A 17365-nucleotide genomic window follows, 5' to 3' on the forward strand; every position below is an offset into this window, starting at 1 on the left:
AATTACAACATAAGGTACACATTTTGGTGGAAAATTGAATTTAACCAGTCTGACAAAATATCTGTGCATCTTTTATGATAGTCCTCCAGGAGGCCTGCTACATAGCCATACAGATGTGCTTTCACATAAAATACACATACCACTTTCCGCTGTATAGTTTTATTTTACTAGAGCAGTCTGATGGAAATTCTAAGTGCTGCCCAAGAGCCAGTATTTCATGTGGTTACTAGAAATGGAAGTCAATCATGGACTGAAACCACAGATCCCTCAGGAAAAATGACTTCATATAAAGGAGAACAGCTATTTACAATAGATTTGGGATTTTCTCTCCCCTTCATCATCTAAAGTTAAGCAAATCTGCAGTATACTTTGTATGTGTTGCTTTCTTTAAGTCACTTGAAATGTAGATCTATATTTCATTTAAATAAACAGATCAGCAGCATACCGTATGTTTCGTTTTATAAGACACACAGTCTTATACTCTGGTGTTGTCTTACCGGAGGGGGGCGGCAACGGTGGTGGAGCGGGGTCATGGGCGGTAGATACTGTGCAGGCAGCGGCGGGCCAGTGGTGGCAGCGGCGGGTTAGTGGTGGTAGCGGGTCAGTGGTGGCAGTGGAAGCAGAGTGGTTCTGCAGTGGAGCAGGCCGGTGTGGCGAGGGTCACAGTCTGTCCGCGGTCCGGGCTTCAAAGAAAGGTCTCCCGAAACGGTGCGTGCACAGATGGAGCTCTCATCCAACAGCTCCATCTGCGCACACGCTGACTCCTGGCACCATAATTTGTAGTCGGGACTGTGGACAGGCTGGGATACCCGCCGAACAGCCACCCGGCCGCTCGCCCGGTTGCACAGAGTGCCAGCCAGCAGGCCGCCCGCCTGGACAGAGAGGCAGCCGGCCGCCAGCACGCACGGGCAGGCACCCTGCCAGCTGCCCACACACACCGACTGGCACCCGGCCGCCCGCACACAGAACCGCACAGACAGCCCCCTACCAATGCACCTCCTAGTAAGCTATATTCGGATTTTAAGACGCATCCCTCATTTTCCTCCCAAATTTTTGGGAGGAAAAGTGCATCTTCTAATCCGAAAAATACGATACTTTATGCTTTTATTTAGTTACAGCAGGGTATGTTTTCACAATTTTTTCCTTGGTTTCTCTTTGTCTCATGGCCAGTGTGAACATGGTCTCACAAGTTCCATGTATACCATCTCATACTCCGGCTCACTTTTTTGTTTTTATGTTTTTTTTAGATACTTTATACGTGTTGCTTTCTTCAAGTTTAGAGGATGACCAAAGGGGAAGAAAATCCTAAACTGAAAGGTACGTTTCCTGAATTTAGGAGTGCAGTTTTTAAATTAGATCCCGCTTAGAGGTTTTTGGATATGTGGGTCGAAGTCACTTCAAAAGTGAATAGTTTCTCCCCCCCACTCCCCCAAAAAAGAAACATTATACATTGCTGCTAAAACCTTTTACCCTTCTAACATCCAAATAAAACAAGAGACGCTTCTGAAAGGATTCTGATGTAAAGTGACATTTAATTTATTAACAAAGTTCTGTTTTAAAGGGAGTCAGTCAGTATAATTTCACACTTAAAACTATTTATTTGTGCGCATGTGTAGCTCTTTCAAAGACAAGTTCGGCAATGTCTTTACATGGCCAGTCCGCTCTTCGCTCTTCAATTGCAAAGTAATCAGTGTTTTAATTAATCTGCAAATGGATATGGTAGATCTGAAGCCTCTGTCATGCCAGCTCTCACACCCAGTACCACCACCACCTCCTTAACAGACTACTCCTTTTCCTTAAGTCACATAGCATAGAAGCAGTCATTCAAACAGGATGAGACTGTGATGGGCAGAGAATAGAGCTGGAGTGACAGAGGCTTCAGATTTACCATAGCTATTTACATATCAATTCAAACACGGCTTTGTCAGTAACTCATGACTGGCCATATAAAGGTATTGCAGTCAGTGTCTTTGAAAGTGCTATCTGCTGATATAAATATTATGGTGTCTGAAGTTCTGCTGACAGACTAAAAAGGCATAAAAGTGTAAGAAACAAAATCTAGCTAACTAAATTTACAATGAAAATAAAATACAAAATGGGGAAAAAAAAAAAGACTCGGAATCATTGGCATTTGTAGAAGCATTCTAAAGATTTTACTATAGAAAGTGAAGCTTCAGATTTAAAGCATTTGTCAGTGATGGAAGAGAACTAAAATACTTGAATGCTCGTTATTGGATTCGAGCTACTTGTTGTTTCACAGTACCCAAGCACCTCGAGCATTGTGAGCATGCTCGCTCATCACTACTGGTCAAAAGGTTAAAAATATTTTTTTCGGAAAGGAGGTTAAAGCAACACTTCAGCAATTTTTTTCCAGGACTGAAGTGGTGCTTTTATCCCAAGGTCCCTGCCCCTATTCTTATACTTACCCTGTGGCTTCGTCACCTTTTACCAATACTATCCCGTGATCTAAACTTCTGACTGTCCAGAAGGCAGAAGTTACGTCTCAAGCTCAATAAATGTTTACGAGAGCCAGATTGAGGCTTTCATAGCCTTCAGTTGTGACCTCCAGTGTGCTCTATTAAATACTGGAGCATCCGGCAGATCACAATTCACTGGAGACTGACCGGACAAGCGCTGATAACAGATGAACACGCCAGGGGATAAGTACAAGACTAGGGGCAGGGAAGTTGCATTTTAAGCACTACACCAGTGGTGTAATATAAAACAAAACAACCTGCTGGAGTGGTGCGTTAAAAGTTGGAAATTGTGTTATTCCTTATGTGTACACAGTTTATTCTAAATAGTGAACCTTTAAAAGGGTATTACTACCCATCTACCATTCAATGATATCAGGTTTTTGCCAAATATTTAAAATCGCAACTAAATAATACTATTATTCAAAAAACTGACCCGAACATCCTGCAAGTGTGTATAGGTGCCAGCTGAAAAAACATAGCAAATACAAAATGGACACAGCTGCACACTAAATGCCATCAATGTATAAGGGAACTCTGGTAATGCATTACTGCTATATGAAAAAATGAGATTTGTAGTTTATGAATTGGCCAATTCATGTAAGCAAGGTAAATCTCAATATTCCGAGTACCTAACTAAAATGCCTTACCTTGCTGTAGGTTTCCGGTTTTCTGATTGGTTCTCATACAGGAGTAATGCAGTACCAGGGTTCCCTTATACATTGATGGCATTTAGTGTGCAGCTGTATCCATTTTGTATTTGCTATTGTGAGGAAATAGGGATATATTCGGAGCTATTAAGCCATATTCCTATAGCCGCCATCTTGTCAAGGTACGTAAGGCCTAAGGAGGCTTCAATCAGTATGCTAATTAACTTGAGGAAATTGTCTGTTAGCAGTGGTGTGACCCAAGGCAAACTCCTATGATATGGAAATTAGATGAGCTGGTTAGTCCTTGAGAACAATAAAGGGAAGGAAGACCCACCTCTGTGACGCTGCAGAAGAAGTGACAAACTAAATGGAGGCATCCTGTACACCTGAGACAGACAGGCACCAGGAATGTTTAATATCTCATGAGCTGTGTTTCCTATAAACATGTCAAGCAGAAATATCGCATCCAGACATCCCGACGATTCTAGCACATATTTTATATAAGTGTGGGACCTCTGTAGGTATCCCAAACTTTATATTGGCCAGTGGGGTACCAGCAGACTAGTCACGTGTCCTATCATTGTGAAGATAAAATCATAACTGTAATTATGAAAGCATTGTCGTCCGCCTACGACATTCCCAGGCAAAGTTATGGCCAATAATCACTTTGGGATATTGTTTCACACCCAGGACAGGGGTGGGGCAGTACTCCCCTGTGAGGTCACTAGGTAGGAGGGTACATGGATTGTAGCCAGTTTGATAAACACAGTACAGACACTTTTGGGTGTTCTTCTTCGGGCGGTCTCGTGTGTGGCACATGGGGGAAGATCCAGGAACAGTGTGGCCACACAGCGCCCCTGAAATGTATTCTGCACTCTGACACTAGTGTTGAGCTGGTCTTAAAACTCCAGCAGCCACAGCTGCTACTGGCAGTCTTTAGTGTTTGGGAATATGGGTCACACACACACACGCACACACACACACTATTGTCTCGATCCCACTGATGCCACCAATATGTCATCAAACGTGGGGTAGGAAGTGGAAGTTACAGCCCCCCTTTCCCCCACTCGACAGACCGAGCACGTGACGCGCTCTCTAGCGCCCCTCTTATAGTCAGGACAATTATGGAATTGCCCGACAATAAGCAAGGAGGCCACTATTCTACTATGCCGATGACTGAAGGGTTCCCAGTGAGAGTAAGGTATATATTCCCCCGACTTCTGCGGACGGAATATATCTAAGCCTCCCCAGATCTCACTGGTTGCCCCACAATGATCCTTGGCATAAACTTGCTGCCACCAATCGATTACGATAACTATTACGCAGAACACACAGGCGTGGAATTCAGGATTGAGATAACAGAACAGCCCGAGATAACAGTAATCGATTGGTGGTAGCGAGTTTATGCCAAGGATCATTGTGGGGCAACTAGTGAGATCTGGGGTGGCTTAGTTATATTCCGTCCGCAGAGGTCGGGGAATATATACCTTACTCTCACTGGGAACCTTTCAATCATCGGCATAGTAGAATAGCGGACTCCTTGCTTATTGTCGGGCAATTCCATAATTGGCCTGACTATAAGAGGGGCGCTAGAGAGCGCGTCACGTGCTCGGTCTGTCGAGTGGTGGAAAGGGGGGCTGTAACTTCCACTTCCTTCCCCCCGTTTTATGACAGCTATGTTTTTTCAGCTGACACCTATACACACTTGCATGATGTGCGGGTCAGTTTTTTTAAATATTTGTAGTGAGTCTCTTTCTGATGGAGCACTCTGCCCTATAAACCAGGCTGTGTTCATGATCCTTATACCAGGAGTCCTAGCTGCCCAGACATGGAGGTTAGTCCAGATAGTGGCATTTCAAGTTGGATTTTTTTAGTCTAGCTGCCCAGACATGGCATTTTTAACCTAGATAGTGGCATTTTAGTTAGGTACCCGGAATATTGAGATTTACATTGCCGTTGGTTTCCGGTTTTAATGGGGCAGAAGATTTACTGAGGACTCTTATTCAGCAGTGTCCTTTTCAAAAAAAGGTGCACAAAACTTGTTGACCACACTTTTGTGCACACCTAAAGACACGAAAAAAAGATGAGACATGGCCGGACCCCAGGCGAGACATGAGTTCAAAGTGACTCCTGCCTCACTACAGTGAATTTTCCATTGGGAATTTTGTCTGAATCACGTATTTCAGAGATTTACTCGTAATAGTAAATTGCTTTACTATTAGTTTTTATGCCTTTCACCATGCGGTTTAAGTGATAGGGTGGCTGTTTCTTAGGTCCATACGATTTCAGGGATACTGGATTCATATCGTTTTATTTAGGTGTGGCTACCATCATATTAAAAAATGCTTCATCTTTTACAAAATACAGGGGTTTTTTTTACCGTACCAAAGTTTTCATTTTATTTTTCCGCCCATAGTCATGTGAGGGTTTATTTTTTGGTCGCTTTCTATTCTACTTTTTATGACGCAGAATCAAGAAGAAACAGCAATTCAGGATTTATTTTTTTTTATTATGCCATCCATTATGTCGTAAAAATGATAAGACAGCTTTATATGGTTAGTATAATTATAGGGATACTACATTTATGTATTTTTTTTGTTTTGCCGCTTTTGCAGCATAAAAACAATTTTATAGAAAAAAGTTATTTTTGCATGACTGTATTTTGAGAACGTTTTTTTGAGCGTTTTTATTTTTTCGCTGATAGAGATGTATTGCGTCTTGTCTTTTGCGAGACAAGAGGACTAGTTCAGTGATACCATTTTTTTTTTATTTTCCCTATGACTTTAATAGCATTTAATTCCACTTTTATCAGCTGTATGATGAAAAGATAGGTTTTCTATATTTTTTTTCTTACGGCGTTCACTGAAGGTCTTGTGTGACAGTTTTACAGAACAGGTTGTTCCAGATGTGGCAATCCAAATTGTGTGCATTTTATATTTTTCTTTTTACATAAATATACTTTAAAAAAAAAAAAAAATGTTTAACTTTTACTTAGTCAGTGTTTGGGACATTAACCATTACTGTGATCGCTGGTATAATTTATTGCACTGAACAATCATTCAAATACATGATACCTGTCAGTGCTGAAAAAAGCCTTTTAGATTATGCTCCTGACATGGTCTAACAGGCTTGCCGTAGCTGGCTGACACGGTGGTCGACAGCAAGACCTCAGGTTCCCATGGCAAGATTGGGCCCCAGTGATCATGTCACAGGGGTTTCGATTGGCTACGAGAGGGAGTACACTCCCTCATTTAGCTCCCTAAATGCTGCAATTGCTATTGATCGAGGCACTGAGGGGGTTTAACAGCCAGGGGCGGTGCAGGGACCGGCCCTGGCTGGGGCAGCCAGAACTCAGCTATAACTTTTAATGAGATCCTGGTGGCAGCCCCTGCATCAGCAAGATCGCCATGGCTTACATCCATCAATTTGCAGGAAAACCTTCCTGACCATGACATAAGAATACATCAAATTTCGCGAACGGGTTAAAACTAACCACTATTGTGTAGAAGATAAGGCAATAATATATTCTTTTTACTTTCCTAATCTGATCACAAGGTAGATGAGGAAAAACGAGTTTGATGCTGCGCTAAAAAAACCACAAATCCAGGAGGTGTGATGAAATCCTTTCCTTTATTTGCATGGGTCAACGCGTTTCGAAGGCATAGCCGCCTTCATCAGGACAAAAACAAAGCAAGAAAGAACAGCATAACATGTGTTGCTGCACAGGGTGAGATATATAGCATTAACAAAGGGGGTAGCCACGTCAGCAGGAATGACGTCAGTAGACCAGTGACTAATCGCCTGGTCCTAGATCCTTTTCAACCTAAATTTGATCACATCTGATTAAGGCTCCATTCTTAAATCCATGAGTGCTGTCCAATTTTTTTTTTATTTCAAAGCTCTTGAACCCAGTATTATTTGTCATTTCACACAGCCTTGAAAATTAAGATTCAAGAAAAAAAATCCTCAGGGCATGTCCTAAACTAATGATCCCCAAATGTTTCTTACATTTAAAAACAGTCAGTAGAGAGAATCGCGAGCCACATCCAGTGGCCTCCCATCTCCACAAGTATTGACACCCTGATCCCATTTTCCCCACAAGAATGTCAATCACAGCTTCCATTACTGGAATAATGACAAAGTGTTCATATACACATCACACAAAAGTTAGTTTACTTACATCCGGGGAGTTCCCAGATTACCCCATTCAGTATTATTGCATTAAGAGCCCACCACCATGCTATCGCATCCAACTTCAAGCACACCTTCTATATGACAGTATTATCCTATGTCCAGATTAGCACTTCATTTCTCTCTCTAACTGCAAATCCAGTAAATGCCCACCCAGATCTGCTATTCTATGTGTAGCTACTCACAAAAGTCTCCATCTGGAGACCTGCTCTACAAAATGGCTTGCTACACCTGGTGCACCAAGTTGGCTGGCAGCGGAAAGCCACACATGATGGTCATACAAGCCGCAGGTTGGGCATCCCTGTCCTATCTGTTGTTGAGGATCAGAATAGAACACACTCAGGTGGGCCTGTCCACATATCGATAAAATAAAAATGGGCAGTACATACACATTCACACAAATCCACCCTTAATTGTGACAATGTGCAGAGTAGTAAAGAGCTGTCAGTCTGGAGGCTATGACTGAGACGATGCTGGGATTCTGCTGCAGTGTTTTGCTATCAGAGTATTCCCTACGCAGATACACTGAATGAGACATTGGGTGCAGGTTTCCAGTCACTCCCAGCAAACAGGAATTGAGACAATAGTGAGGAAGAACAAAAATGCTCAATAAATGCTCTTTACTGGTCATTACTGCCAATGCAGATTTGTAAAATGCTCATTTTAACCTTCTATCTTATGTGAGAACCTCCAAAGTGTTTGATGGAAAGGATAAGCGATTGTGCACACGTTGCTTTTTTTTCAGCGCGGAAAAAAATGCACCCTCTGGCAGAGGGGAGAATTGTAAACAATGCTTTTTGAGAAAAAGGCATCGAAAACGCATGCGTTTTTCATGCGTTTTTTTAGGTGCGTTTTTTAAGACTTGTCAGTGTTAATAAAGTTGGTTGAACACAGACCTTTGGAAAAAAAACCTGTGATGTCATTTCCTTCTCCACATTCTGTTTGGATAAATGGGAGGGCTTGGAATGGAAGGAGCACCATTTGAATTTTGGAAAAGTTGAAATAAACTTCGTGCACCATGTCACATTAGCAGAGCCCCTTGGATACCTATACGTCAGAAAACTCCCACAAGTGACCCCATTTTGGAATCTGCACCCCTCAAGGATTTTATTCAGGAGTATATTAAGCATTTTGAATCCACAGCTACTTCACCCAAAATGTTGCTGTAGCAACAATATTCTCACTTTTAGGCCCGTTTCACACGTCAGTGAAAAACACTGACGTTTTTCACTGGCGTGTAAAACACGCACATGTCCCTCCGTGTGCCGTGAATCACGGCACACATGGGTTGTCTAAGTGCAATCCGGGCTCCGTTCTCCGTGGCCCGTGATTGCACTTAGAGATTAACTCACCTGCGCCCGCTCTCCATCCGGCTGGGGCTGACCCCCGCAGCAGCTGCTTCCAGGTCGGCTGTGTCACACATCATGAATATGCGTGACAATAATGAGCCGGCTCAGAAGCAGCAGGGAGAACGGGCTGCAGAGGACATCGCTGGACGCCGGGTGAGTTAAAATGATTTTTATTTTAAAAGCACGTTTTTTTCTGGCACGTGTTTCACGGACCACACCACTACGTGGCCCGTGGAACATCAGTGATGCCAGAAAAAAATGGACATGTCTCCGTGCGGCAATCACGCACACGCGGGTACGCCGCATGGAGACACATGCAGTGAAAAATCACTGACGTGTGAGCAGACCCATTCATTATAATGCGTCTGCGTATGTCAGTGATTCTGGTATGTTTAAAAAAAAAAAAGCACAAACGTCCCAGAATCACTGACGTGTGAAAGAGGCCTAAGGCTATGTGGCCATGATCCAGCGACACGGCGTCTAGTACACAGTGTCAGCCTTCCTGCAGAGATGTGAGTGTTGTCCACGGGAGAACGCAGCTGCCCATGCCCACGATTTGGGTTCAGGCTGCTGTGGAGCTCTATGCTACCTGCAGACAACACTCATCTCCGCAGCATAAATTGACATGCTGAGGCTCGGGAAGCTGCGCCACCGGTCAGTTTATGCTGCGGAGAAAAGAAGCACAGTGGGCATGGGATTTCTAAAAATCCTTCCACTGTGCTTCTACTGCACAACGCAGCGTTATGGACGCAGGGAAAACACTCAGCGCCCATAACGCTGCAAACCCTGATTGTGGGCACACAACCTAAAAAGCGTCAATGGATGAATGGATGTCAAATATATATAACGTCCCACCCCCGCCTGCATATTCTAAGCTGGCACCTTTAGTACCTTTCATGTGGCACTAAAGGGTGCCTATCTTAGTATTTATCCAATAAAAAAAAAAAAAACAATGAAAAAAATTGCGTGGGGTCCCCCCTATTTTTGATAGCCAGTCAGGGTAAAGCAGACAGCTGTAGCCTGCAAACCACAGCTGGCAGCTTCATCTTGGCTGGTGATCAATTTGGAGGGCTCCCCAGGCTTTTTTTTTTTTTTATTTATAAATAAAGAATTAAAAAAAAATATAACGTGGGGTCCCCCCAAATTAGATCACCAGCCAAGGTGAAGCTGACAGCTGGGGTCTGGTATTCTCAGGGTGGGAAGAGCCATGGTTATTGGACTCTTCCCCGCCTAAAAATAGCAGGCCGCAGTCGCCCCAGAAGTGGCGCATCCATTAGATGCGCCAATCCTGGCGCTTCGCCCCAACTCATCCCGCGCCCTGGTGCGTTGGCAAACGGGGTAATAAATGGGGTTGATACCAGATGTATAATGTCACCTGGCATCAAGCCCAGCAATTAGTGATGTCACGGCGTCTATTAGATACCCGACATAACTAATTGACAGTAAACAAAAGCAAAAAAAATGACAACATTTTTTATTAGAAAAAACACTCCCCAAATCATTCCCTTGTTCTCCAATTTATTCAAAAAATTTGAAAAAAATGGGTCTGCAGAAATCCATATGGACGTCCCACGTCGCCTCTGGACCTTCTAGAATATGGGGGCACGTTCAGGGAACATATCCCCCATTTTCTAGGAGGGCAGACCCTACATTTGAGGAGAGTGGGTGCCAAAAATCTGCACCCACTCTCCCCGGGTCACAGCTGCAGAGTGCCGAGCAGCCAGCACAGCTCACACTGAACACTGTGCTGGCTGTCAGCTGCTCTGCTCATGTGACCGGCCAGCGTGCACTGTGAAGGAGGAGGGGGCCGCGGGGGGATCAGCGCTGCGACCGGACAGGTAAGGGGGAATACCGGGGGAATAGGGGGTGACCGGGCAGGGCCTGGGGGGCATTTTTCTGTCGCATGTGTTATTGCACATGCGACAGAAATCATAGGAGCAGGGCGGCCGGTGTGCTACTGTGCGCGCGGCCATGTTGGATTTTCGGGAGGGGGGGGGGGGGGTCGGGGCGGGCACTTTGGAGACACCGGGGGCTTTCCTGGACTTTGCCAGGAAGTGAGGTCAACAGGAAACCTCTTGACCTCACTTCCAGGTAAATGCCTGCGTTCTGGCGTGCCGACAAAGGCCGCGGACCGCAACAAAAAAGCAGCTCACTGCGGTGTAGCTGCGTTCTGACCCACATCATTGATTCAATGGGGGAGAGAACGCAGCTACACCGCACAAAAGAAGTGACATGCTGCTTTTCTTTCCGCACCGATTTTTGGCATCCAAAACGCTGCGTTTAGAAACGCAGCATGTGCACTGATTTTTCGGCTTTCTCATACACTTTGCTGGCAAAGCTGAAAGCATGCAATTTGCCACTGAAACGCTGCGGTTCTAAACGCAGCGTTTCCGCTTTAAAAAACGTAACGTGTGCACACAGCCTAAGTGTCTGCTGAGTGAACGCTCGCAGCACTGTTCTGTGTGACATAATAACCTCTCCATAGCTCACAGAATGCCAGGTATGTGCACGTCATTGGGGTGATGAATGAGAATCCGACTGCAATCATTGCCTGAGCAGAGGAACTTCATCAGATCATTTGCTTTGTCCTAAAGTGATGTCCTATTATACAAGACGGTCCGTGCAGTGATCAGGATTTTCACTTCTGTCTTGTATACTGGATTTTCAAAGTGAAAGTCATTTCCCCACTTCTCATTTCTGTTTTTCCCTTTCCTTCTTCCCAATGCCATGATTTATTTTTCTGCCCACAGACATATGAGAGCTTGTTTTTTTGTTGAACGAGTTGTACTTTTTAAATGACAAATAATTTTACTACAAAATGTACTGGAAACGGGGGAAAAAAACCCATCCAACTGTGGTGAAACTGAACCCCTTGCAATTCTGACATTGTTCTAAAAGGTGTACACAGGTGGCAACAATGACCTGGCAATGAGTCTCCACATCTGTAAGAGTACGGTGAGATTTAGTGGTGGAAAAGTGCGGAAAAAAAAAAAAAGAAAAGAAAAAAAAAAGTGCTTTTTTTTGAGTTGTGTTGCAATGTTTTGAGACGTGTAATGTTAATTTTCGGATTATGGAGCTGTATGAGGGCTTATTTATAGCGGGGCAAGATTACTTTTTATCGATAGCATTTTGACATAGCAATGACATTTCGATTGCTTGTTAAAGCATTTTTTGCTTGATGGCAACATGAGTATGAAGGTGCATTTTCTGCCTTTTGCGCAGTATAGCGATGGACACCACAGGAAACACTAAAGCTGGCCTCTCCTGGGAAACAGACACTACCACCATCAACAGAAGTGCCATGTTCTGCTAGAATCTGTTTTTTTTTTTTATATGACAGAGCTCAACAAACAGAGCTTAATCAGTGGAGAAGTGGCGGTGCAGGACCTGTGGCGATGTCACGACCATGTGACCACAAAGGGTGGAGCTCAGACAAGAAATAGTGGTGCAGGACCTGTGGTAATAAAAAAAGGGTGGAGCTCAGCAAATTCGTCAAAGGGGAAGTGGTGGTGGAGTGTGACTAAGTTCAAAATACAATCGTATCTGAACTTGAGTGACAGTGACTGAACCCAGTAAAAGCACCGCCCCTATGACTGAAACCTAAGGTATGTACTGCATTCACCAAAGTCTTTTTTTGTTTTTTTTTTTAAAAGATAAATACATTGATTTATTTTGCTTTTTAAACCAGGTTAGTGATGCACATTGCAGCCTTTAAAAACACATTAGGAGCAGTTTAATATCAAAAAACCTCATGCCAGGTTCCCTTTAACTGCAACCTAACTATATTACTTGCACTCAATTGGAATTACAACAGCAATATATCCTTGGCATGAACAAAATGGCTTTAAATAAACATTACATTTAGGTTAGTGTTTGCATTATTTTCCACTGTATATACATTTTGTATGGTTTTGGAGACAAAAGGGAGGATATCCTGTAGCTTAAAAAGTTTGTGATAGAAAAAAAAACTAGGGTCACTTTTGGATTCCGAAGTCAAAAGTTAAATCAAAACAAGTGTCAGATCTAATGCAACTTCAAAAAGTCACTTTGCAGCAGGCTCACTATCTGCACAGACAGATAGTGATTACTATGTGGGATGATTTAGTGAATCCTGTTTCGAGCAGGGGGTTGGATCAGATGAACTAGGAGGTCCCTTCAAACTCTAACATTCTATGATTACAATGAAGAAAAAAAAAATATAAAATCAGAAAAAGGGTTAACCTTTCATAGGTAATGGTTACAGCTTACCACCTGCTGGTCCCTGCACAGGACACCAGAGAGAAACCACATGGTGGAGAGCAGTTTTTGGCAACCACAAGAAGCCAATCAGATCTGGAGGTGCCGTCATTAGTACACAGCATCCCTGAATCCCTGTATGGAGTGCGGGTCAGAATCACTTTATAAAGAACAGCTTATACATAATGGGTCTGCCTGCTAACATCCTATTACCGATTACAGATAAGAGGACAATTGATACGTGTTGTCAAATTTTGTAATGGCTGTATCAGAATTCTAATGCTATTTTCTCGGTCATTCTTCAAAATCAGTCTTGTAAGGCTAAGTTCACATTTCCGCTAAAATCTATCAGTCACAATCCGCTGCTCTTGTAAACAGCGGAATCCGTTTAGCGGATTCCGCTGCTCCCATAGACTTGTATGAGCAGCGGATTGTGACTGATGATGCTGCGTTGCACCCTCCGCCCGACTGATCAGTCGTGGAACGACTGACCGCCGGGCGGTGGGAACGCAGCATGTAACGTTTTTTGAGCAGCGAGATCCGTCGGATTTCGCTGCGCATGCTCTCTGGCTCCCTGCACACGTCACCAGCTTTGGTTGGTTACCCGATATTTACACTGGTTACGGTGCAAGGAGCCAGCGCTAAGCGGTGTAGGCCCGTAACCAAGGTAAATATCGGGTAACCAAGGTAAACATCGGGTGCTTTGCTGTTACCCGATATTTAGGCTGGTTACGTGTGCAGGGAGGCCGACACTTCCCCGCTCGGCCCCGCCCCCTCCCGCACTCCGCACATGTATGTACACACACACACACACACACACACACACCTGTCCCCAGCCATGCAGACAAGCACTGCCACTGACACCCTCGTCTGGCCCCGCCCCCCGCTCGGCTCCGCCCCCTCCCGCACTTTGCATGTGCACACACATACATACATACATACATACATACATACATGCACATACACACACTCACTCACAGATACACTCACCTGTCCCCAGCCATGCAGACCGCAGCACTTCCAATGACATCCTCAGCGCCTGGCCCCGCCCCCCGCTCGGCTCTGCCCCCGAACTCCGCCCCCCGCACACAACGGAATCCGACAAAGAATTCTGTTCTTTGTCATCCGTTGTAAAGCGTTGAACAGCGCATCAGTCACATGCGTCAAGCGACGCATGTGACTGATACAAATCAACGGAAATGTGAACTTAGCCTTAACTACACTATGTAAAATTCACGTCCACAGAACGCTAGCATAAGTTGTGGAAGCTCCACTCCCAAACAAGTCCACTGAAACAGATATCTGCAAATTCTAGGAGGTAAAATATTTCTGTTCCTTTCCTTCCTCCAGGGCAGTGTGGAAAACTGAAATGAACTCCGATCAGTCGCCAAATTACAGGCACTGCATCCCCTACATAGACCTTCTACGTGGCCGTCTTTCAGTCTATTTTCAGCTTGTTAAAACATGTTAAAATGCACAAGATCAGTTGAGGTTATGCCATTTCTGAGGTCTCAGAATGCAGAAATGGTTGGCATTTCACAATCTAAGATGTAGATATCTGCAAGTTAGAATATGAAAAAAAAATAGCCCCTGGGGAGTTAACAAGTTGATGAAAGGAACAGAACAGGTGTAAGATCGAGGTGAATTCTCCAGTGTTACACCTCTACCTGTATCGCATCTAATATATCCCCACAGTATACGCATTTAAAGAGGACCAACCACCAGGCTTTTTGTATATGAGGTAAAGGCAGTGCCATACAGGCAGTAAGATGCTGATTGCAGGCATAGCCGTTATAGAGAGCGGATGCTTGGTTGCAGAAATAGCTTTAATCAAAATTGCAGAAAAGCCCTGCACTTTGATTGCGGTGTGCAGTGGCGGGGGCCTTTGTGGTTTGGGTCCTCAGCGTTTATTCTCCTTCCGGCGTCTTCCTGGCTTGCCCTCTTGTCTTTGAGTATCACGCCGACATTGCTGTTTTTTATAATTCTGTCTTCATTAAAATGGCGCTGGAGACAGAGCATGCACGTACCGCGATCTCTGGCGTCATTTTATTGAAGACACTGCGGTAAAGACTATAAGCAGCAGGGGCGCATGTAAAAAAAAAAACCACAACAAAAAAACTGTATGTGGTGATGCCTCTCAGTTTTTGCCGCGGTCTTAAAAAAAAAAAAAAAAAAAAATAAATGGTGCTGGAGACCACAATACACGCATGTGCGGACTCCTGCGCCATTTTAATGGACATAATTATTGTGGCAATGTGCACGCGCCGCCAACAAAAGCAATGGGGCGCGTGGCACGATATTCAAATAAAGAATAGGGGGCACATCATAGAGGACGCTGGAGGAGGAATATATACCGAGGATCGGACCCCCACAAAAGGCCCCCGCTGCACCCGTCAAAGTGCAAGGCGTTGCTGCAACTTTGATTAAAGATATTTCTGCAACTAAGGATCCAATCTTTTTACAACATGTGTGCCTGCAATCAGTATCCTACTGTCTGTATGGCACCACCTTTAGTTAACCCCTTAACGACCCTTGACGTACTGGGTACGTCATGGTGACATGGTGCTAAACGACCCATGACGTACCCAGTACGTCATGGCGAAATCGCGGCCCCGGAGCCCCCGTGAGTGCGATCGGTGTAATCAAATAGTAGATTCGGGAAGGAGGGGACCTCTGCCTAACCTCAGGAGGGGTGGTGCCTCCTCCCCGAACCTACAGAGGCTGTGATTGTAATTGGCTGAGCGGCGTTAATCAGCCAGTCACTGTAATGTTCCAGCCATTGAGAATGGCTGGAACATTGAAATCCAGCCCTGATCAAAGCAGCTGTAGCTCTGAACACTGGCTGGAGCTGGGTGATCGGTGCTTCACCCGCCCTCAGCTCTGATTGGAGAGACCGGTCTTGTGACAGATCTCGCCAATCACCGTGGATCTGGTGCCGGTGACCTGTGTCCGTCCCTGAAAGCTGAGGAGAGCGGTCACCCATCGGTAAGTTATAGCCCCCCGGATCCACCACTGTCCCCGCCGCTGTCCTCAATCGCCCCGCCGCTGCCCCCGCCACCGCCAGCCACGCAGCTGTACCCGATCGCCACCGCCAGCCACGCCACTGTCCCCACCACTGTCACCGCCGCTGTACCCGATCACCCCGCCGCTGTCCCCGATCGCCACCGCCAGCCACGCCGCTCACCCCGCCGCTGTCCCCGATTCCACCGCCAGCCACGCCGCTGTCCCCACCACCAGCCACGCCGCTGTCCCCGCCACTGTCAGCCATGCCGCTGTACCCGATCACCCCGCCGCTGTCCCCGCCAGCCACGCCGCCACCGCCAGCCACGCCGCTGTGCCCGACCACCCCGCTGCTGTCCCCGATCGCCACTGCCAGGCAAGCCGCTGTCCCCGCCACGCCCGCCACTGTCCACGCCGCTGCCTTCGCACCCACCTTTTTCAGCCGCCGCTGCCCTCGAATCGGCCGCCACTGTTCCCGATCGGCTGCCTCGTCTATCGGCTGCCCCTTCTCCATCCGCCACTACACCTCCCCCCTCCATGTGCTGCCTCCCCCCCTCCGTGTGCTGCCTCCCCGCCCCCCTCCGTGTGCTGCCTCCCCGCCCCCCTCCGTGTGCTGCCTCCCCGCCCCCCTCCGTGTGCTGCCTCCCCGCCCCCCTCCGTGTGCTGCCTCCCCGCCCCCCTCCGTGTGCTGCCTGCCTCCCCCTCCGTGTGCTGCCTGCCTCCCCCTCCGTGTGCTGCCTGCCTCCCCCTCCCTCCATGTGCTGCCTCCCCCTCCCTCCATGTGCTGCCTCCCCCTCCCTCCATGTGCTGCCTCCCCCTCCCTCCATGTGCTGCCTCCCCCTCCCTCCATGTGCTGCCTCCCCCTCCCTCCATGTGCTGCCTCCCCCTCCCTCCATGTGCTGCCTCCCCCTCCCTCCATGTGCTGCCTCCCCCTCACTCCATGTGCTGCCCCCCCTCACTCCATGTGCTGCCCCCCCCTCAATGTGCCATCGCTCTCTCCCATCAGACTCTGCCCCCCCTCCCCGATCTGCTGCCTGCTCTCTCCCATAGTCTTCATCTACTGCCCCCTCTCACCCTCCTCAAACTGTTGCCTCCTTCATCTGCTGCCTCTTCTGTCTGCTGTGTTCCTGCTGCCTAGATCCATCGTGTAAGGTAGCTATCTCCAATCTCACCCCCCCATCCTCCGCTGCTCCTCCATCTGCTGCGCCCTTTCCCATCCTCTGCCGCTCCTCCATCCGCTGCGCCCTTTCCCATCTTCCATCCGCTGTGCCCTTTCTCATCTGCCGCCACGCCCTCTCGCATCGCATTATCCAGCGCAGTTGCTCGCTTCCAGACTGGAGCGGATGATGCGATGCGAGACTCGTGCATTGCTCTCACGTTTGGCACTGGTCTTAGTGGCAGGCGCTCATTCTTTTTTTTTTTTTTTTTTACTGACGTCCGTATTTTTTATTTCACCAAACTAATT

The 17365-nt window shown here is 46.5% G+C and overlaps 1 protein-coding gene and 1 long non-coding RNA gene across 2 annotated transcripts in view; one reads left to right on the plus strand and one right to left on the minus strand.

Moving 5' to 3' along the window:
- Positions 1–17365, minus strand: part of SRFBP1 (serum response factor binding protein 1) — a 118431-nt gene that overhangs the window by 16061 nt on the left and 85005 nt on the right. The window lies entirely within an intron of this gene.
- LOC142300225 (uncharacterized) overlaps positions 1–17365 on the plus strand; it is a 29344-nt gene that overhangs the window by 993 nt on the left and 10986 nt on the right. The window contains exon 2 of the long non-coding RNA XR_012752666.1: positions 1248–1317. This is a non-coding gene — a long non-coding RNA (uncharacterized LOC142300225). The remainder of the gene's footprint in view (positions 1–1247; positions 1318–17365) is intronic.

The sequence above is a fragment of the Anomaloglossus baeobatrachus genome, chromosome 1 (genome assembly GCF_048569485.1).
Source record: "Anomaloglossus baeobatrachus isolate aAnoBae1 chromosome 1, aAnoBae1.hap1, whole genome shotgun sequence".
Taxonomy (NCBI): domain Eukaryota; kingdom Metazoa; phylum Chordata; class Amphibia; order Anura; family Aromobatidae; genus Anomaloglossus; species Anomaloglossus baeobatrachus.